The sequence below is a fragment of the Melospiza melodia genome, chromosome 2, assembly GCF_035770615.1.
Source record: "Melospiza melodia melodia isolate bMelMel2 chromosome 2, bMelMel2.pri, whole genome shotgun sequence".
NCBI classification, from domain to species: Eukaryota; Metazoa; Chordata; class Aves; order Passeriformes; family Passerellidae; genus Melospiza; species Melospiza melodia.
Genome location: NC_086195.1, coordinates 15,210,282 through 15,232,450, shown reverse-complemented (window position 1 = coordinate 15,232,450; position 22,169 = coordinate 15,210,282). Strand labels below are relative to the sequence as shown.

At 42.6% G+C, this 22,169-nt stretch overlaps 1 protein-coding gene across 2 annotated transcripts in view; it reads right to left on the bottom strand.

Annotated features, from left to right (window-relative positions):
• Positions 1–11,804: 11,804 nt before the first annotated feature.
• SMPX (small muscle protein X-linked) overlaps positions 11,805–22,169 on the bottom strand; it is a 41,312-nt gene continuing 30,947 nt past the window's right edge. For both annotated transcript variants that reach the window (XM_063182504.1, XM_063182524.1), the window contains exon 5: positions 11,805–12,296. The gene's annotated coding sequence lies outside the window, so the exon portion shown is untranslated. The remainder of the gene's footprint in view (positions 12,297–22,169) is intronic.

The window sequence follows — 22,169 nt, the reverse complement described above, 5'->3', positions numbered from 1 at the left end:
GTTTATACATGTAGAACAGTAGATAATCTCTCTGCCTGCACCTTCATTTAGCTCACAGTAACATAAAACCACCAAAAGAAAAGTTAAAATATTAACTTCACAAATTAGACTGGAGGCAGACTTTCAGCCCATCATTATTCAGGCAGATACTATGCACTGCTGGTATAGCACTTCATTATAGCAGCTAAGTCAAAACTTCTAAAAAAAATGGATTGTATTAGGCAAATTCTCCCATACTTCCCAACAGCAGCACCATAACATAATTTCCAGGGTTTGAAGATTGCACTTTCTGGGAAGAAAACACTCAAATTCAGGACATACCTTGAAATAGCCCTATGCACTCACTTTTGACACACACCAGCTGTACATGTAAAATAAACAGTCTGTGCACACAAACTGCACACCCTGATATTTCTGCTATTCCTGACTGTGATTTAGAGGCTGTAAGTTGAAAGTAGAAACAGAATATGAAAGCAGTCACCATACAATCACCTGTCTCTTTTTCCCCAAGCAGGTTATTTGCCTTTGATGATATAAAATTGCTCTCAGAAGTTCTAACAGATCTTCTGCAGGGAGCTATATTTTGCAATTTTCTTCAAATGAACCTTATGGTTGAATAAGTGTTTTTCAGTCCAAAGTTTCCAGAGTTGTATGGAAATGGAGATTGGTTTTGGTTCCTTCAAAGCCAATAGAAATTTTGCCATCAACTCTGGAACAAGCAGAAGCAGAAACATAACTTTCTTAGCGCAGATAAGCTTGGGAGGCTCTCTCAGCTTAATTTTTCAATTATTATTTCAATTATATGCTGTCTTTCTCACCTGATATGCAGAGTATAATCAACTCCCAATGGTCCTGTTAGAATAAAGGTCATTTTAAAGATCAGACCCTTTACAACTGAGCCCTTATCTCCCAGAGAAGAGAGTCTGGTGAGTTTCTGCCTACAGCACTTTATTTTTAATGGGTTAACTCTTGCTGTGTAGAGATTGTCAGTGGCTTGTATGGAGTGAGAAAGGGTGGGGAAGGGCATAATAATCTCTGCTAGGATGTTTCCATTCTGCAGCCTGCACTGATGCTTTGGGGAGCAGAGTCCTCAGGCACCAGTGTTATGGGGGTGCCCAGCTGATCTCACCTGGGTTACTCCAGAAGTAATATTGTTTCCTACTGCTTCAACTTCTGGAAATGTTTAATTAAATTTTTAATAACAATAATTAATTTTTAAAAGTTGATTTTTTTTTTCACCTGCTTGTCAGATCAGGCATTCTCCTGATCTTCCTCTTGTTTTCAGAAAAGAGTTATTGGAGAAAATACTGCATTTCTACAGCTTCTGGAACTGCAACACATTGCCATAAGTCCAGAAAAAAAAATCATTGCAGAGAACTTAATTTCCTATAGGCTATCTGTGGTTTCCCATGTACTGAAATTCTCAACTGAAAAGACAAACAAGAGGATAAATAGGCAGAGCTAAGCATCAGAAACAAAAGTATTCAGGTCACTTTCAAAGGCAGAAAGAGCAGTGAGAAGCCAAGGTCCCATCAGGCAGCTAAACAATCCTAATGGCCACTGCTCCTCATGGCAGTGTCCTTCCTACTCACTAAAATGCTGTGATTCTGTCATCAAGGTGACACCAAACTGTTGGATTTGCTCAGGACAGTGCACGGGGCACTTCTGAAACACTCAGAAGGTGCTGGAAACTGCCCTCCCATGAGACCACTACTGTAAGGCACTGCAGTCAATAAATCCTTTTGCTCTTAATTGTTTGGGTTTCTCTTAGAAACAAATATTTACCAGCTTCTGGTTTGGACAGTGTTCTAAAGGTCACAAATGCTATCTCCAAGGGGAGCCAGGCTATTCAACCTTCAGCTATTTAACCTTGGCTTCCTGGGGCAGCCTGCACTGCCATAAAAGCAGGCATCACTATGGGATGAATGTGCAGGGATGGGAGGTAAAGTTCTTCTCCCCTTGGCCCACCTCAGCATGTTATTTTTAAAAGCTTATGTGTTCAGTGATGAAAATAGACATCTTCCTTCTGCTTATCCTTTTGGGTGGGTTTAATGTGTTGGGTGATAATGGTACGCCAGGAAATTAGAATTACTTTCTCATTTAAAAAATGTGGATGGAGGGAAGAGAAAAGGATTTTTTTTGATTGTTATTAGTAGTGAAAATTTGTATTAGGAATAAAAAAGGGTTCATGTTCTCCAAAACAACTTTAGTCCTTCTACATCCCCTACACTATAGGTGGGAAGCTGTAGTTCCAGCAAAGCTTCAACTCAGCTACTGGTCTCAGCTTCCTAAGATTATTCAGACATGAAATTATCTCTATCAGTATTACTTATACCTACCTTTCACTTCATCGTGACCAAAAATTCCAACCAGGAGAATCGCTGGGGAAGGTATAATCCAACTTTGTGCCTTGACTCTTTTCAGCATAATTTCTAATTACACCAATCACTGCACACTCGTTTGGGCTCCTCACTTGTGAAGGTAAAAAAATGTGTTCTGAGCTGCACTTTCTGCATGGTGAAGTGGTTTGGGGTTTGAATTTTAAACTTTAGTCATCTATCCTCTTCCTTTTTTCCTTGTTTTGGTTCTGGTCTGTTCTCTAGTGGCATTAGAGAAGGTGGAGCCTTCTCTCCATCCTTCTCTGGACTGGGAACCACTAGCTCTTCTGAGTGTGAGCCTTCTTGCTTGGGTTCAGCAAGAACCAGCTCACTTTCCTTTAAGACTCATTATTTTTGTCATCTGACCTAGAAAAATCACAAGAGACCAAGGTCCCCCCTTGCATGTAGATCAGTCATGCCTTGGGAAATACAGGGTTTGCTGTCTCACCTCAGGGAGGGAAATTGATATGGTTGTCATAATTTTCCAATTTGCATATGCAGGCCAATAATAACAGCTTTAAATCAGGTAAGAATTTCTAAAAGTAAAGATAACAAAAGGCTAGGACAAGTTGCCTAGGGAGGTTGTGAGGTTGCCATCGTGCATGGCATCATCTCTAAAATGTGCTGCAAAAAATATATTCCTTATAAATCTGCCTGGAGGCAAGGAGATGGATTAGATGGCATTTTGAACCCCTCTGAGGGCTGTACTTAAGGATCTTCTGCTTCTAATAAGTGTTCAGTCACAAAGTCCTCAGGCTTTGGTGATTCACACAAGTGATTTTCTAAATAGAGGTGCTTTACTGAAAAACAAAAGCTTTAAATAGGAGAAAGCCTGGGATGCATGCTGGTGTGTGGTGCTTAGGAGACATCATAATTGCTGTTTGCAAAATTTACTAAGCATGTCAGCAAGCTGAAAATGTACAGGACAGAGGGCATGCAAAGTGTCTGCCTGAAAGCACAGCCTCTCTTCACAGGAGGAGCCATTGGAAGGCCAGTGCCCAACATCACTGCTCCTTATAAAGCTGCTTCCCAGAGATGTCATGACTTGAGAACTTCTGCTGAGACAGATCCATAAAAACGTATTTTTGACAACTGAATGCAGTAGTGTGGAAATGAACTCCACCATCACTGATGTCAGAGCTAGTTTTTTCTTGTTATTTCTCCTACATGTCATAAAGATGAATAAAACAGGTAATTTTCTTTTTTAGATTGGTAGAGGAGAAGTATTTCTTGCTCTGGATATTAGTAATTTGTATTTCTGGATGTCACTTTCTTCTCCCTTTTCTTGAGAGGGAACAAGGTGTGCAAAATATCACTAAGCCAAAAAAAACCAACAAGCAAGACTAACAACAGCCATCTGCTTCTGATTCATGCTGTTCCTTACCAAGCTGAAAGAGGTGCAGCACAGAGACCCCCCCTTGAAGAACTGGAAGCTGCTCTTGGTAAAGGTTTGCCAGACAATGCAACAGCAGTGAGACTGCTGGGGTACAATGAGACAAATTCTGGAGGAATTGTCTCCACACTGACATACATTGTGTTTCCTGAAATCCTGCAATGCAAAACCACTTCCCCATGGTGCTGGTTCACTTCTGCTCCAGCAGGACAGAATGACCTCACAGAGGCAATCACAGCCACAGTAAAGAAGCTCATGGAGGGATGAGACAGTCCCAGCTTTGTGGGAAAGGACTGGAAATCCTGGCACTGGGCTTTTCCCTGAGAGGTGTGAGGAGCTTCCTGAAGGACAGCAGGGAAGGAAGCCCCAACCAAGCAGGCTAGATGGTACCATCCCAGGAGAGGGTAGCAGAGCTGGCAGAGCTACCAGAGCCTGGGTCTTGCTGAAGGGAAGGGAAGGGAAGGAGGAGAGTTCCTGGCCTGCCTCCACTGCAGCAGGAAGGGGTTTTGGAGGCTGTGGTCCCACCTCATGTCCTTCTGGATCAGGCTCCTCCAGAATTCCTGACCTGCTGGGGCTCTGTTCCAGGTGGAGGCTGGTAGTAAATCCATGGTGCACAGCAGCAGAGCTTCACTTGCAGCTGCAGCTGACCTGGCCTTTGGGTTTAGGTGAGAACAACTGATTTCTGCTGCCTGGCTGGATGTGTGGCCTAGGCAGAGCACGTTCCTCTCCTCTCAAAGGCAAGGGAAGATCCCACAAGTCCCATTTGAGTCATGACTATATGAATTTGATGTCAAATGAATTTTCTCAACTCTGTGGTGCCGTCCAGTGTCATTTTCCTAATCTCCACAGAGCTCTTACCCCTCACACTGCCCCACCTGTTTGCCCTTACTGTGAGGATGCTCAGTAACATTTTATTGTAGAAGCAGCCATAGCAGGGAGTTAAGGGGTGGCCTCATTCAGAGGTGTTAGTCGCTGAGTCACTGGGATGTCATTCAGGCATGGGGACAGACTGTGAAGGCCTTCAGATCACACGCGTGCATGACATTTAGAAGAGGTGGGTGACCTCACAGGAGATTATCTGTGAGCTCTAAATTGGCCATAGAAAGTGGCATTGGAGGCCTTCATTTGCCCTCGATAACCTTCAGCAATAAAAACAGAGGATGAGCATATGGATGTGCATGCAGGGAGCGTACAACGAGTGCTGAGAACGTTGTGAAGGCCAGAGGGCTGGTAAACCATACCCCAGCTCCAGGGACACGTGTCTGTCATGGAAAGAGGGAGGAGGAGGACACTCTGTGCTTCACAGGGCAGAGGAGTTTATTGGTTTTATTTGATTTTGTGTCTGTATGCATTTGCTACCTGTCTGTACAATAAGACATTTAAGAAATTGTGGTTTTTACCTAGTTTCTGTAGGAAAGCACAAATCTGGATATTCCTCTGACCCCTGTAATTCTAGGGGTCATTGTAATTCATCAGGTCAGGGCCAGGCTTGTCAGCAATGGTGACAGCAACCAGCAACACTGAGAAGCAGAGCCCTATTTATTCAAACCTTGCTGTTTCCTCCATTCCTCACCAGTGTCTCCAAATCAGCACCTCAGCACACACAAGCACTCTTGGGGGGAAGGAAGGAGAAAGATGGTTTTCCTAAGTTGAGTAACAATAATGATCCAAAGGGCCTTAAGGTTTGTCTTCAAGTCTTTGGCCTCCTCTAAGCATTTTTCTCTCATGGTTCAATCCAGCCCATATCTTTCACCAACCTGCTGGACCTGCTCGGGTGAACCTGCTGCATTATCTGTTCGAAAATTTGGGAAGAAAGAAGTGGTATGGCAGCAGGGATTTTAGAATCACAGAATCATAGAATTGTTTAATTTGAAAAAGACAGGATCAGTAAGTCCAATCTTTAACTCAGCACTGTTAAGTTCACCACTAAACAGTGTCCATTGACCTTCTTGGACTCACTCCAGCCCCTCAATGTCCTTCCTGTAGTGAGGGCCCCAGAACTGGGCACAGGATTTGAGGTGTGGCCTCACCAGTGCCGAGTACAGGGGGACAATCCCTGCCTTGGTCCTGCTGCCACTCTGTTGCTGACCCAGGCCAGGTGCCTTTGGCCTTCCTGGCCCCCTGGATGCATGTTGGTTCATTCTCAGGCGCTGTTGACCAACACCCCCAGGCTGAACTGTTACACCACACAGCTTTCCATCCTTTTTTCTCCAAGTTTGGAGTGTTGCCTTGGGTTGTTGTGACACAGGTGAAAGACCTGACAGTTTCCCTTACTGAACCTCATACAGCTGGCCTCAGCCCATCAATCCAGCCTGTCCACATCCCTCTGCAGAGCCTTCCTGCCCTCCAGCAGATCAACACTCCCACCCAGCTTGATGTCATCAACAAATTCTGCTGAACAGGACTGGCTCCATAGCTGAGCCCTAGGGATACCAGTTGTGACCAGCTGTCCTCTCAAAGTCGAAGGTGGCAGTTCTGCTGACCCCCCTCCTTATGTCTCTAAGAATCAAAAACTTTTATTGTTTCATGATGGCTTTGCCCGAGACACCCTCCAACCATCACATCACCCACGAGTCCTCTGTCCACAAACAACAGTTCCCCCAGGGCACCTGCCCTGGGCAGCTCACTCACCAGCTGGTCAAGCAGTCTTCCACACACTCCAGGAACCTCCTGGACTTTTTCCTCTCTGCTGGAGTGTATTTCCAGCAGACAACTGGAAAGTTGAAGGCCCCCATGAGAAAAAAGGCCAGTGATCGTGAGACTTCTCCCAACTGCTTATATTTCATCTGTCTTATAAGGATACTTTATCTGCCTTACCTGAAATAAATGTTCTCCCTGCCCCTTTTCTCAAAGCAGTAACCTAACCTAGGCTGTCTTCTGCCTCCCAGCCCCACCTTCCCCATCCCATTTTCTATGGTTCATCCCTCTTGCACTATTCTCCTGCACTTGATGTGTTGATCTGCTGTGTTGGGTTTGCATTAGCCTGGCTTTCCTGGTAGCAGGAAGGCCACAGACATGGCTGTGAGAAGCTGCTGGAAGCTTCCACTATATCTGGCAGAGCCAATCCCTGCTGGATCCAAAGATGGACGGGCTGCTGGGCCAATTAGAGATGGTGGGAACATCTCTGTGATAACATATTTAAGAAATCAAAACAAAAGTTGCGCCACAGTTGAAATTTTTGGCCAGAGAAGAGCAAGGTGAGAACACGTGAGAGTAACAACTCTGCAGACACAAAGGTCAGTGAAGAAAGAGGGGCAGGAGGGGCTCCGAGTGCTGAGCAGAGATTCCCCTGCAGCCCCTGGTGCAGCCCATGGTGAAGCAGCTGTGCCCCTGCAGCCCATGGGGATCCACAGGGATGCAGAGATCCACCTGCAGCCCATGGGGGAGCCCCACACCTGAGCAGGAGGATGCCTGAGAGGAGGCTGTGATCCTGTGGGAGACCTGTGGAGAGAGGGACCCTGCTCCTAGGCTGGAGGAACCTGTCCTTGGAGGGCTGCACCCTGTGGAAGAGTGACCCACACCCCAGCAGTGTGAGGGGGATTGGTGTCCATGGGATGGGTTCATGCTGGAGAAGTTCATGGAGAGCTGTCTGCCATGGGAGGGACCCCAGGGTGCAGCAGGGGAATGACTCCTCTCCCTGAGCAGAGGGAGAAGCCACGGGAGATAAACAGATCATAATCCCATTCCCTGTCTCCCTGCACTGCTGGAGTAGGAGGTGGAGCTGAAAGGAGGGAGGGGTGGGTGGAAGGTGTTTTTAAGGGTTTACTTTACTTCTCATTATCCCACTCTGATTTTGTTAGCAAAATCAGCTAAAAAAATCAGATAGCAAGGGCAAAACAGGCTCAACTTCATATCTCTAAGTTGAGCCTGTTTTGCCCTTGATGGTATTTGATGAGTGATCTCTCCCAGTCCTTACCTCAACTCATGAACCCTTCATTATATTTTCTCTCCTCAGTCCAGCTGCAGAGCAGACTGAGTGAGCTGCTTTGGTGGGTGCCAGGCAGCTGCCCAGTGTCAACCCATGACATCTACTCATATGGATCCTCCTCATGCCCAAAAAAATGTGTGAATCCTGCCCCTTGTGCCCAAACTTGCCTCACAGGTTTGACAGCTATGTGCTAAGGATAGAAGATCCAGGGCTTGGATTGTCAATCTCCTGTTGGAAGGGAAATGTGTTATGGACCACTAAAACCCTGCAATGGTTCAGCTAGGAAAGAAAGTATTAGATGGAAGTGAAGTACCCCTGCATCAGATGAAGATCATTCTCAACAGAAACTATTGCAGTACCTGTAAAAAACATTCACTGTGGATGCAGCATGTGTAAGAAAGACAAATTTAATTCCAGTTTCACTAAAGATACAGTGGACTAAATCCCTTTTCACAGTATGATATCCAGACAGAATCAAATGTGATTAGTTACCAGACAAGATTTACTATCCACCAGTGCTTAAGAAACCCCCAGTTGGTATCAGGGCCAGAGAACTCTCACTTCACTTGCGCTTGCAGTCAGTCACCAATCTTCTGCTGGATGCCTTTGAAAGCATCCACCTCACAGATTACTGCAAAGTAATGTAGTGGGAAGTAAATAGAACATATGGATAGGTGGGCTTACTTTATAAATGGCTTGAAACTTCTTCCAAAGACACAGGAGAACTGGATTTTACCAGGTTTGACTCTTCTTATATCCAACCCTCAGGGTTTTTTTTGTCTCTACAGAATATTTCATCTTGGGGCTGCAGTAATTTTTGAGGACTGAAAACCTGGCTTTAGGGGAAGTTTTCTTTGTAATTATTTATGCACCAGTAGTACTAGGCAGCCCATATACCAAAATTAGGATCTTTTTTCCAAGTGCATTATTTAATCTGTAAAAACTCACTCGAATTAAATATGCACACATTAGAGAAACTGGGACTTAGTCACAAGGGCAAAAGAAAATTGTTTCAATATTCTGTCCCTGAAGCTAAAGAAAAGATACAACTATTTTTCTTGGATCCTCTTCCGTGATTCTCTTCTCTCAACATCAATTTTTTATAATAAAAAATGGTCAAAGTGCCAGATTTTTTAATGCCTTCACATAAATAATTTACAGATTGCATAAAACAAGAGATAAATAAAAGGACCTTCTTCATCACCCTTGTGAGTACACTGAGCACAGTCCTGGTGAGATGCCATTGAACCCAGTGAACTGTGCCTCCAGAATCTGATTTGGGGAACTCACATCCATAAACACAATTGCATATAACTACAGATGTTATGCTGATACAATATGTAAAGCAGTACAGTGGGGAAGAACTGCTTGCTTTTATTTTTTTTAACTGCTTGCTTTTACTACTAGCTTACACCACCACAGAAAAGATAAAACTGCCAGTTTAATTCTATAATTCAAATTAATGCATAAATCCAAGCCTCCAGAGTTTTAAGACAAATAACACTATTTGCCTCAGAAATGCAGAAGCAATATGATCTTTTAACTGAAAGTGATTAAACCAGAGTAACCAATGGAGATACATTCAAACTCCCCAAAATTTTCAAGAACAGTAATTATTATTTTACCTCTATCTTTACCTCTAAGCTAAATGTGTTTGGATTTTTCTGTGCAGATAACCAGAAAAATCATTAAAGTGTGGTTTTGTTCACTAGCCAGTGAATAAAGATCTCTTCCCAGATGTGTTGTGGTCTTGCTGCCTCATTAGACTAAACCCTTTGCTGTGGGCACTGCATGACACCTATTTCTGTTTTTTCTAACAGAACATGTTGTCACAACATCGTTGAGCAATTCCTCTTAGATTAACAAAATCTCTTTTTTGGCATTAGGAGAAAAAAATTTTCAATGCAGAGCTCTGGATAGGGAGTTAACAAAGGAAACTCTCCCCCAGCTTTCATGCCCAGTGCTTGGTGACACAGGGGCAGAACTGTCCCTCTGATTCAGTCTCACACCAGCACCACAAGGAGACCAGGCACAGAGATAGCACTGAAATCCAGGTCATCATTTTGCTTTGTGTCATGGGTCTCCTTCTGGAAGGGTCAGGCACAGGGGTGGAGGGGAGCTTGTCTCTCTGTGTTTGCTTTGGTGCAGCCATTGCTCTGGCTCCACTCTCTAGGGGTGATCACCAGGGAGGTGCTCACACACTGACCCTGTCAGTGAGTTTGGCTCACTCCCACAGGACAGGGAATGATTTTAGCATGATCTGTTATTACGTGTGCTCATTCTTCACTGCAAGACCTCAGTCCTTCCCTAAATTTGTGCCAGACTCTAACATCTGGGGGATGGAATGTCCCATGCCAGAAGCACTAGGCTGCAGAGCTGCCTGGGACAGCTTTCACTGGCCTGTGTGCACCCTACAGTCAGAACCTTTAATAAGGCTTAGATGAAAAATAACTTCACTAGCACAGGATGGTTCAGGCCAGCTGTAAACTGTTTGCTAGCTGAGACAGAATCTTCACAGCCACCTTTTTTCCTAGTGCTTGGTTGCTAATTTCATGTTCTATTGAGGATTTCTTGTAGTCCTTAGACTTAACTCAGGGTTCTCACTGATCCCCACTCCCCACTAGTTGTCAGTCTCAAGGGAGTGTAAAAATTTTAATTTAAAATAAAGACAAAGCTCAGAAAAAGTATTCTTTGCCTCTGACTGGTCCCTCCCCACTCTGAAGATGTTTCAGTGGCCCCCAGTGGTACCCTTCTATCTGGAAGCAAGGATTTGAAATCTGGCAAAGGAACCACACTGTTTGTCAGGGGTAGGTTTTCCTTCTTCCACCTACACATTCAGGTGTGAAGACTGGAATGTAGCCCCAACTCTCTCCATCCCCTGGAATTTATTCTGTGAATTTTCCTAACTATAAAAGCAGGAGGGAAATGAGGCTTTACCTTCCCCCAGTTCTCTGAAATTAGTATTTTTTAAGTGAGTAAAGAAAACAAAAGCCAAGGCCCTGACTCATCTCACCTTCAGTGTGCTTTTGGATCAATGTGTTTTCTCCTTTTTATCGTTTCCAGACTGGTAGGAACAATGCAGTCCAATATCAGTGACTGATAATGCAGTGTTGGGGAAAACTGTTCATTTTTGATTGAACAGACATGTTAATCTCATTGTGATGTAAATGAAAACTGCCCCTGGTACATTCCATCTCTTGACATTTCCATTTCAACCTGTTCTTCAGGGATGCTCACCTTCAAGAAATGTATTAAAGGAAATCAGAGCATATAAGGATGAAGCAGGACAGTAAGCAATGTTGATATTGCATATTCAAAGCAAAAAGTACAATAATGTCATTTTAATTGAGCTGCAAAGAGTACAGCTCCTTTCTAATTTCCTGTACAAAGTAATGCAAATATATGGAAACTTAAAATTCAAAAATCATTTCAGTTAGCTCTGGTATTATCTGATAGAGCAAACAAGAATTAGATGGATGTCATTGTAAGTAATATTCAACTTGAAATCTGTTTTCTAACCAGAATAATAATCTTTATTTTATTTGAATAAACAAGAGCCAGGCAGAGAGTTTCAGAGTATGTAGAATAGTTTCAATCAACATTAGAAGAATATTATTAAAAACAGCTCCTCATATCCCTTTACAGCAAGTAACATAAAAGAGACCATGGAGACACAGTGTATTAAATTTCTCTTACAATAAGATCTCATTTCCAAAAATGGAATATGCATCAGTGTTCTTTTATGTACAGTCCATATACTGCAAGCATCAAGGATTAATCACTCTGTGTAATGGGTGCTGTGATCACACATTACTTTAGCCCAGCATCCATGTTCCAGTGTCCCCTTTTGATTTGAGTTTTGAAGATAATGATCCTTCAAGCTGTATTCATGAACATGTTCCATCAAGGCTGGATGACTCTTTATTTGAATAAAGGTTGCAGGTTTTCTGTCAGAGATGTTTTACCTCACATCTTGTATATTCATTGTATAAAGGCGATGTATAAGTATCAGAACAGCAGTGCATTTTAGATTCCAGAGGAAAAGAAATACTTTGTCTCTACAACAAAGGAAGAATTTAGCTCAACTCACCAGAAAGACCATTGCTTTTAATATTTTAATTTCCTTTATTACACATGATACATGATTCCTCTTCTATAACTAGGAGCTCATAGCAGAACATAAGATGTTATATCACTCATTTATTCTGCACTTTCTGAATTAATTTAAAAACTCTTTTGTACACATTGACATTTTTCAAAAAGAAAGAAACCAAATTAATTGAAAATAATGATGTAATTATTTTAAGTTTTTTCTATTTTTGCTCAAACTTCAAATTACACTACTCCCCATTCTCAGGTCAAAATCATTCCTGTACATACACATATTCATTGCTAGTTGCTTTGTTCTGTTTTATTTCAGCACTACTTTCCTATGTTAAACAAAATGGACAAGGAGAAAGCATTGATATAAATGTACAAAGAAGATGCTTCTTATGGGGTATTGAAGAGTTGGGAAGTTCATAGTCTTCATACAAATATATAAAATATTTGAAATTTCCTCCATTCGTTGGAATCCATTCTGTTTCACTTGTAAGACCTGTGCAACAAATACAAGACCAGAAATTAATCATTATCAGTGCACTCACAGGTATTTTCAGATCATGCAGAAAAGCTGTGAGGGGGATGACACTCCCCACACCTGCAATTTTTCCTTCTCTGACAGCACTTGTTTACAGCCAGGCTTAGGAAATACAAATCTTTGTGATCCAGTAGCTCTTCCCACCTGCTCTCCAGATCTCTGTCTGATGAAACTTCATGATTCTGTCAAGATTGAGGCCTCTAAAGCCTTGAGTGTTGCCCTTGGTACAGGGTGCTGGGGCTCTGCCCTATCCCATCCCATCCCATCCCATCCCATCCCATCCCACCCCATCCCACCCCATCCCATCCCATCCCACCCCATCCCATCCCACCCCATCCCATCCCATCCCATCCCATCCCATCCCATCCCATCCCATCCCACCCCATCCCATCCCATCCCACCCCATCCCATCCCATCCCATCCCATCCCATCCCATCCCACCCCATCCCATCCCACCCCATCCCATCCCATCCCATCCCATCCCATCCCACCCCATCCCATCCCACCCCATCCCATCCCATCCCATCCCATCCCATCCCGCAGAGCCTGGGGCAGGCAGGTCCAGCCCTGCACAGACCCTGAGTGGGGCTCAGCCCCAGGGAAGCTCTGCCACTGCTCCAGCAGGCACAGGAGGCAAATCCTGCCCTGTGGCTCCGCAGTGTGGCTGTGCAGCAGGGAGCAGGGATGCATCAATTCATAAAAATCAAAATGGTATTTAATTTTACCATTAAATAATACTTACTGATATATACATATATATGTCCGTGCATTTTTAATTTTTTAACTGCTTTGGTTTTCCCCTTCTCTTGCCTTTTCTGTTCTACCCATTAGAGTCTTCACTGGTGAGACTCCACACTCCATCCAAACTGAATAGTCCTGGGAAATTTTTAGCCTCTCTTCTTTTGGTAGTAACTACTTTTGTCACAGCTCCACTTCTCCCTATTTCTGCTTTAATTCTCATGACGGACCAGCACTAAGGACAGTATTCTAGAAACAGTAGCAAAGTATCTTCTGTGTTCTTTTCCCACTTATTTCTTTATTTATCTAAAGCAAGGTTGAGGGGGTACTAAGCTTCTGTCTGGGGAGTGATGAGAAATTTCCTTTGACCCACCTACAGACTTTTTTCTGCACAGTCACAGCTAATTTGAAGCCCAGCATAGGGCCTCTTTCTGCTGTCTTTGAAGTTAAAAAATACCATGGTTGCTATTGAGATCAGTGGTTCTAGACAGCTCAATATTGAAAATCCTCAAAAGGTCAAGACACTAACTTTCTCAGCATCCATGTTTAATCAGCTAAGATATAAGTATTTGAAGTGGAGGAATATGTCTACCTTTGGTAAATTTTATTGAACTTGTGAACCTTTAATAAACACTTAGAAAACAGAGAAAAAGTCACAGGACAGAATAAAAAATGACAACCTTCTATATCTCACGATGAGTTACATGAAGGGAGTTTTTTTGCTGTGCTCCTGAACACATGCAGGCTGTGCACATTTGAGCAAACAGTGGAGGGACATTCAAAAGGCTGGGACTGCTTTGCTTTTAGAAGAAACTCTTCCCTGGAGAAGAGAGGTGCTATTAAGAGAAACCTTGCATGGCTTACACTGACTGCTTGAAAGTGATGGCAACCTTTAAATAAAGAAATGAAATGTTAATTAACTTGTCTAGAAAGAGAGTGAGAGGGAGTCATTGCCCACATGAAGTGGCTGTAGCACCACAAGTAGTGTTACCAACACTCTGTGGCCATTAGCAATCAAACAACGTGGCCATCTCATAGCTGGGCTCAGTAAGGCAATGCACTGCTCTGTTTCAGCTGAAATTTCCTTCCAGTCAGGTAATTTAAGGTGTTTCTCTTTCTGCTCTCAAAAACAAAACCCAACTTTAGGGCTGTATTTGATGGCTCCCTGGGATACACACGCACAAGTAATCCTGTCCTATATAATTACCTCCTGCCTACACACACTCTCCATGTGCTTCAGCATTCAGGATTATCCTCCTTTCTCTTTCAAACTCTTCTGTGCCTGTTCCTGAGTATCACAGGGTGGCTGTTTTCAAGTGGTATGTAAATAAAACATTTCTGGCTATGCCTGAACTCAAGGGCTCAAGCCCGGGATCAGGAGAAAGGGTGTGCAGGGCACAGCAGGCAAATCTGAGCACAGTGTGGTCCTCAGCATCACAAGCGCTTTCTGATCCTTCTGCTGAAAGAGGCCAGTGACAGGTTCTGCCTCCAAACACATCGTGGGCAGACTGTGGCATGATGGACAGCTGTAATTTAGCAGTTTTTTAACCTTTCTAGCAGATTCAGCATGTTAGATTTAAGGCTGTGTTTTCTGCAGGTGTCACTCTGGAGGACGCATCTGCCTTGCATGGGAGCTACATGCTTATCTTCTTTAAGTAGTTTAATCTGTCCTTACTTCCTGAGTTCTTCATGACAGCCACCCTGTGCTGGGCACATCAAGCACCCAGGGATCGTGGTAAGACGAAGAAGGTGGGTACAAAGCTTTTGGGTACAAAAGGATGGAGACAGACTTTCCCCACTGAGCTGAGTGACAGGAAAGGAGACAAAAGGCACAAATTGAAATAAAGGGAATTTCATCTAGATAGGAAATAAAACTTTTACCATCAAGGTGGTCAAACACTAGTCCAGGTTGCCCAGGAAGGTTGTGGAATCTCCATTCTTAGAGATACTCAAACCCTGACTGGACATGGCCCTGAGCAATGACCTGAGTAGGACACTGGACTGGATGTTTTCCTGAGGTGGTCCAGGGGGTCAGGCAGTCTGTAAGTCTGGCAGAGGCTTTGCTTGTCCCAGGGGAAGCTGTCCTCTGCTCAGGAGGGCCAAGGTGGATTCATGGGCCATGTGCAGGGGCCCTCTTGCCCGTGCCTGGCCTTGGAGCCATCAGTGAGTTTACAAACTAAAACAGCAAGGTGCTGTAAACTGTATTACTGTGTTGCTAATAAGAAAAGTAATCTGGTTGATGGGATTACTTTTGGTCACATGCTCCATCGTTTTTAATACTTTTTTGTCCTTTCTTTGTTTTCTCATAGTTTGCACACCTTTGACCTTCAGCTCCCATTGAAATCAATATCCCTTAACACCTTCATGATCTGAGGATTGAAAGGTCCAAAGTGGCACTGTGTCCCATCCAGCCAAGCAAGCACCTCTCTGTTCCCCTTCTTCCATGACTCAGATCTCTCACTAGGCAATGGACCACCAAAAGACCTGCTGTGCCCAGTTCTTCCAGTCCCAACTGGGACACAGCAGCTCCAACCAAAGGAAACCCAGCCTTCTAGGAGACCATGTGCCTACAGGAGTAGCTAGTTAGCAGGAGGAGCAAAAAACCCCAAAAACTAGAGTTCCCAGGAATGATGCCACTTGCCACCCAAAATAAACAAAAACCAAATGGCCATGATAAATATTTCCATGGGGTTCAGGTGCTGAGGAAGATCAAGCCCACTTTTCTAAAATCTTGTCTAAAGCATGCTGCTTGCAAGTGGTGCTATCTCAACACCTGGTAACTGTATCCTCTTTCTCTCACGTATACTCTCTGCTCTCTGGTTGCTTATAATTACTACCTGAGCTCCCTTTGCAGTCAGTGGACTCTCTATTATCTCCCTGTGATGCTCTAATCCACTCAGACCTCCCACTGGCCAGCTGCAATTCTCCCTGTCCCAGCTCCCAAAGGCACGTTATTTTTAGAGCACCAACTCCTCCAGAGAGCCATGGGAGCCTGTAAACTCAAAAATAGGTTGCTTATGGTACATTAGCAATGCTCACAGTTATGTTCTCTGGTGATTCTTTCAGCTGCTGCAGGTTATCACCAGACTCCCTCGCTGCTCCAATCAACCTCGCCCCAAACAACCCTCAGACATTTAAAAACAGAATATACTTGAGAACAAATGCTTAAATGTTATCCTGATTAAGGGTGGACACAAGTACATGCTCAGGAACACTTTGAATCATGGAATTAGAGGAGTTTACAGCCCTCAAGACCTTCTCCATTCCCTGAGTGAGAATCTGCAAGGCTGTGATTGCAGTCGGTTGGATGCCAGTGTTGTTTTCTGGAAGAAAAAAGACTGGATCCCTGAGGTTTCTGACCACAGAAAAAAGCAGTAGCTATTTTTATATAAGAAATTATTTAATGTATGTGCTGTTCAACACAGATGCAGATTCAAAAATAAATGCAAATAAAGAAATGAATTGCAAAAATCTCACTATTTTTTTTCCTTTTTCAAAATTACAGTTTTTAATGCTGCATCTCCCTTTTATTCTCTGAACACACTCAACTAGTTAACAGCAAGGACACAAAATATTTATTCTTAAAAAAACACTAGTAGTTCCAGTTGTCAGTGTTTTCTGTTCTTAGAGAGCATGCTAGCTGAAAGAACAAGAAATATGAAATCTATCCAGATTTTGGCTGTGTCTCCATATATGCAATTAAATGACCACATTTGGTGCTAATATTATATAATTAAAGACCATGCATGAATCACTTGAGCACTGAATAATTTTTTTTTTTTATTTCAATTGTTCCCAGCCCTATATATTTAACCCCAAAATTCTGTTAAGGCATCCTATTTTATAAGAAGTAGCTTTACACAGGATGAAAGAGACATTAGCACTTCGAAGAAGATCAGTGATTACAGCAAGTGCACCAAGGTTCAGTAAATGCCTCCCACTCAACAAGCTTCCAAAGTGAACGACCACATGATGTTTACTCCTCACCAGAACCCATTTATAGATCTCTTACTCACCACTACCTCAGCCATAAATGCAACCCTCAAAAAGAGGCAGCAAGGAGAGCTCTGTTTGGGAGCACACAGGGAGTCCACAGTTGGAGAACGGGCCCTTGTCTTCACAGTACTCTTTAGCCAGGCTGTGGATCATGATTTAAGTCATCCACACTCTAAAGATCCCAAACTACTGAAAGTGTTTGTTACATACCAGGTGGATTGCACACAGACAACAGGTGTGGCTGCTTGGGGAAAATTCTACACCATTTGGAAAAATTGATAAAAAGGGTTAAAAAATGCCCCTCCAAAAGTGCAAGTGGGAAATGCAGGTAATGACTTCTTATGGAATTAGGAGTCCTAGGAAAGAGTTTTGTTCCCATTATGTCATTTAAAAGACATCTGGCCATTCCCAGCAGATAGCACACTGGGAATGAAAAGAGTATCAGTTACAGTAAGGTAAGAAGGGGACAGAGGTCGTGAACGTCTGTGAGTCTGGAGCAGAATCAGCCTAGAATTACAAACACACTGCTCTACAGAAGGAAAAACCTGGGCAAAAGGTAAACCCAGGGACATGTCTCTTTTCATTGCTCTAGTGAATTGTCAAGGTGAAATAAAGCCAGACTATCTCCTTAGACTCTCTAATTCTCCTGCACATCTGGTAAAAGCCTTGACCTTTTGGAGACAGTAACCTGGAGTGCCAGGGGATCTGCTTTAATTCCTCTCCCCTCACTTCCCTTTGATGGGCAGCCCTTGCTGCAGTCAGCTTCTCCCATGCAACTCCTTTAATATTTATGTCATATCAAGATCAATGTCCACACAGATGCCAGAGGAAGCAGTAGGAAGTCAAATGTGCTCCAGGTTAACATATTAATACTGTGATGGGATGCCAGAGAGATGTTTTAAGTTGCAAAGGGGAGGGAGTTCATCCCTTGACTCCTTTCCAACAATATCTGGTTGACTAAATGAAAGATCCTACTTTAAATTCAACTATTTTAATTTCCTGTGTGGTTTTTTTACAAATTATTTCAACACATTTGTTACATTTCTGTTAGGATAATGAGAGCAGCTCTCATATACCTGAGCACATATCATATGTCTTTTAAAATATGCTTTCTCTCATTATATTTTCTGAGCATTGTCCCTGTAAAATATAAAAATTCCCTGGAAAGATAAAAATTTTTGCCTTTTTAAAAAATTATTTTTAACTCCTTTGTTTTTTTTGCCCTTTACCTACAGTCAATAAAAATATGTAAGAAAGCAGCTGAAAATTGAAATGTAGGTTGCACATACACATACATGCAGGGTTTCGAAACAAAAAGAGAAAGGTCAGAATTTTTATCCTTCCAATTTGTCTGACAAAGAACACTAGGCAAAAAATATTTTCTACCAAAACACAAAAATAATCTTTTAAATAACAAACATTGCTATCTTCACTATAAAGAAATTATTGAAAGCCATCTGCTCCTTTTGACATGCATATGTTCTTTCTCTAATTTAATCTCAGTTCAGACAGAGTGACCTGGGGAGTGAAGGACAGTTTTGACCCTTTCTCTGTTTGCAGCTCGGTAGTGCACACACAAAGGAGCTGCAGCCAAGTGCTGTGTAACAGCAGGTCTAGCCAGACACAATAAACCTTTTATTAACACAGGAAAAGTCAGGTGGAAACATTCCTTGTGTTGCACTCTTATCAAAATTTCTTGTTACCTGCACTGACACAAAGCTCTGGCACCAAAGGAACTTGGAAATGACACAATTCCACTCAGTGGTTCTGAAATGACAGCTGTCAAATAGAAGTCTTTCAGGTCAACTTGAATTCTAAATATGTGTTCTCCAAAAGACCTAATGTCCATAAAGACATGATACCTGTCATTTATTCTGTTGCCTTTTTTTTGTAAGTGGAACCCCGATGCCAATGATGCACAGGTATGTGGCCCAAGATCTTGCAATAAGTAGCAATTCCAAAAGTGGAAAAAAACCCCCCTCAGATATCAGCATTTTCAGTGAAAAACAAACAAATAACCCTATCTCTTGACTAGTACTAATTCAGAAGTTTTGGGATTTGTAGTGGGCTACAAACACTACAGCCTCTAGAGCATGGAAATGTGTTCTGAACTTCCACATCTCTTTAGCCCTACCAGTTATAATTTTACTTTTTTTGGGCATTTCTTAGCTGAGATCAGAAAGCTGCCTAAAACATTATGCTGGGCTGCCAGTTCTCATTTACATGAAATAGAACCTTAATGAGCATGGGGGTTTTTTTAGCTAATGGATTCACTACAAATGCTGATACAAATATATTGTCTACAAAGATAAAAAATCAACAGTTTCATAAAGCTGGTAAAACATATTTTGAAGTTTATCATATCTGAGTAATTAAAAAAGAGACTGAATTTTAAAGGACTGATTATGCAGAGCGCTTAAAATGCTATTACAAAGGAAACCCTATATAAATTCTAGTATACTTTCTGTTATTTGTATCATTACTACTTCTGCAATGACTTTTTCTAGAGCTATCCTTTACATTTTCTCTCTATCCTGTACAGGTTTAAAGCACAGTGGCTGTAACAAATGCTTACCTCACATTAAATTCAAGTTTTAATTCAATTTTCTGCTTTTCATTAACATTTTTACTACAAATTCTCACAGCTTAAAGTGTCCCCCCTATAAAAAGATTCTGCAGACCCATCTTCAGTTGCTTTGGGACTGTATGAGGTAATTTGTAATTCATAATGGCCAGCAAAGATTAAGCAGCATATAGCATATGCTGTGATTAAAGTTGTTGATAAGGAGCTGCAGTGGCTTTTTTTACCTCTGTTAATTAGAACTATGCTGCAGCACTTTCTACCTTTTAAATTAGTGTCTTCTGAAGGAAAAAAATAAAAAGATTTTTCCTTTCTAGCTCTTCAGTAAGCTCTGCCAAGTCCATGCAGGTGTGTGCCTATAATTATTACTCTTTGCAATTATTTATCAATATAGGGAAAACTGTTCTCTGAGTTTATGTTAAGTGCTTCTCATTCACCTATACAATCTCTGCATTAAAAAGCATTTGATTTCCAGTGTAGGCATCACTCAACAGCTTGGTCACTGCTGTCAGTGTCATCCTGACCATATTAGCAAGTATACCCAAGTTGTCTGTTAATGAAGCCAAATTACTTAAAGAGCTTAAGTAGCAAAAAGTTTATGTCAATGAGATTAGAGAGGGATTTCTTGGACAGTTTAATTGTATTTCATTTTCATTGCCCATAACAGCAGACAGTGAAACTTCAGTAATCATCATTGTGGCAAATTCATCAGTAAGGAAGCCAAAGCCTAATGGCTGATCCTGCAAAGTGTTTATTACCTCCTTTGAGGTGCAACAAATCCCATTGATTTCTCCAATAATAACCATAACCACCCAGCTGCTTGCAGGCACAGAGTGGAAAATAGCCAGTAGCAATGCACCTGGGTGGTGGAGTAGCATCAAAAAGAAAAGAGGTTGCTAGGAGCCATTATGGAGTGGTGATATTGATGTCTATAAGGCAAAGACCTGTAGAGAAGGGACCAGATGAAGTGTTAATACAAATAAAATAATGATTGGTAAAATATTCGGTACAGAAAAGCAATCAAACAAACAAAAAAACCCCAAAATAAACAATAAAAATATTAAAAGAGGAAGTAAAAGAAAGCTGTGACATTTAAAACAATGGGACATCTTTCTTATACTGAGAGCATTGATGCAATATGAAATCCACTCTCTGAGAGTTAATTGCCTGACTGGGGTTTTCCAGCCAGGGAATATCTCTGAAAACAAGTTTCCAGCTAGGAGAAAATGTGCATGGTGCTGAGTGCTCTTGCTGCAGAGGCTCCCTGCAGCCAGCACCTGGCAGCCCAGCCCAGAGATGATGTGGGGAAATAACCTCAGAGGTGTCTGCAGCGGGAGTAAGGGCAGGAACACATCACTGGTGCTGTACTCTGTAACCAGATCAAACACGGTCAGATTGTTACACAGCCACACCACGGGATTCCTGCTGTGAGAGATGAGTAATGCCATGATTGACTCTCACAATTAACAGACAAATATAGTGTATATAGGTTAAGAAAAGTTTTGTAGATTTATAGTTATGTTTTACCTTGTTGCATTGTTATCAAGGGACAGCCAGGGTTGGGACACTTGGGAGGGCTGGTTTGTCACTCTGGTGACATCTGACCTCCAGCTAGGATCTGAGGAAGAGATCTCCACTGCTGGACAGAGAAGAAGGGATCAATGCACAGAACTTTGGGAAGGATTAAAGGGTTGAAAGGCAAAACCTCCATTATGTGGGAGGGAGAGCACATAGTGGGGAAAACCCTTTGCTCCTAGCATTGTAACATTTTCCCTATTCAGTCTTCTGTTGTATTTTTTATAAGGTTTAATAAACCTTTCTAAAATTAGAAAAGTGAGTAGCTATTTGTCACACTGCATTGCTTCAGAAGTGCCTGGTGAGTGTGGGGCGTGGGGCCACAGCCTTCAGGCTGGATGGTGAGGGAGCCCACCAGAAGCACTACAGTTCCAAAAAGCCAACCCCTCTCACATCCCACCTAGGACAGCACAATCAGGGGACCAAAGCCATTTTGCAGCTCCCAAGCCATGGTCCAAAGCCATTGTTATAGATGGATAATGAGATGATTGGCTCTCGCCATTAAAAGATAACTGTTGAATGAATATTAAGAAAAGCTTTAGTGATGTGTAGTTATGTTGTTGTAGTTTAGATGCCCTCTGTTCTCCCCACAGTTCCCTTTCCCCCCTGTATTGTTGCCATCACACAGCCTGGGCTGTCCAGGACAGGTACCAAGAAGCTGCACATGTGTCCCTTGCCTGGGGCAGGTGGGAATGGAAAAGCTTGGTGCTTAGGGGGTGAGGCATGGCAACACCTGACCTCCAATCTAGTTACAAGAAAGCAGTTTTCCACTGATAAATGGCAAAGAAGAGCTGTCTGACAGACTTTGGGAGGGGCCAGGGCTGGCTGATGCAACCCCCAGGGGTATAAAAGACTGAGACTCCATCTTGAAGGTGAACTGGCCATGTGGTATTCATGAGGGCAGTTCCCAGCACTGCGAATTTTTCCTTATATAGTCCTTT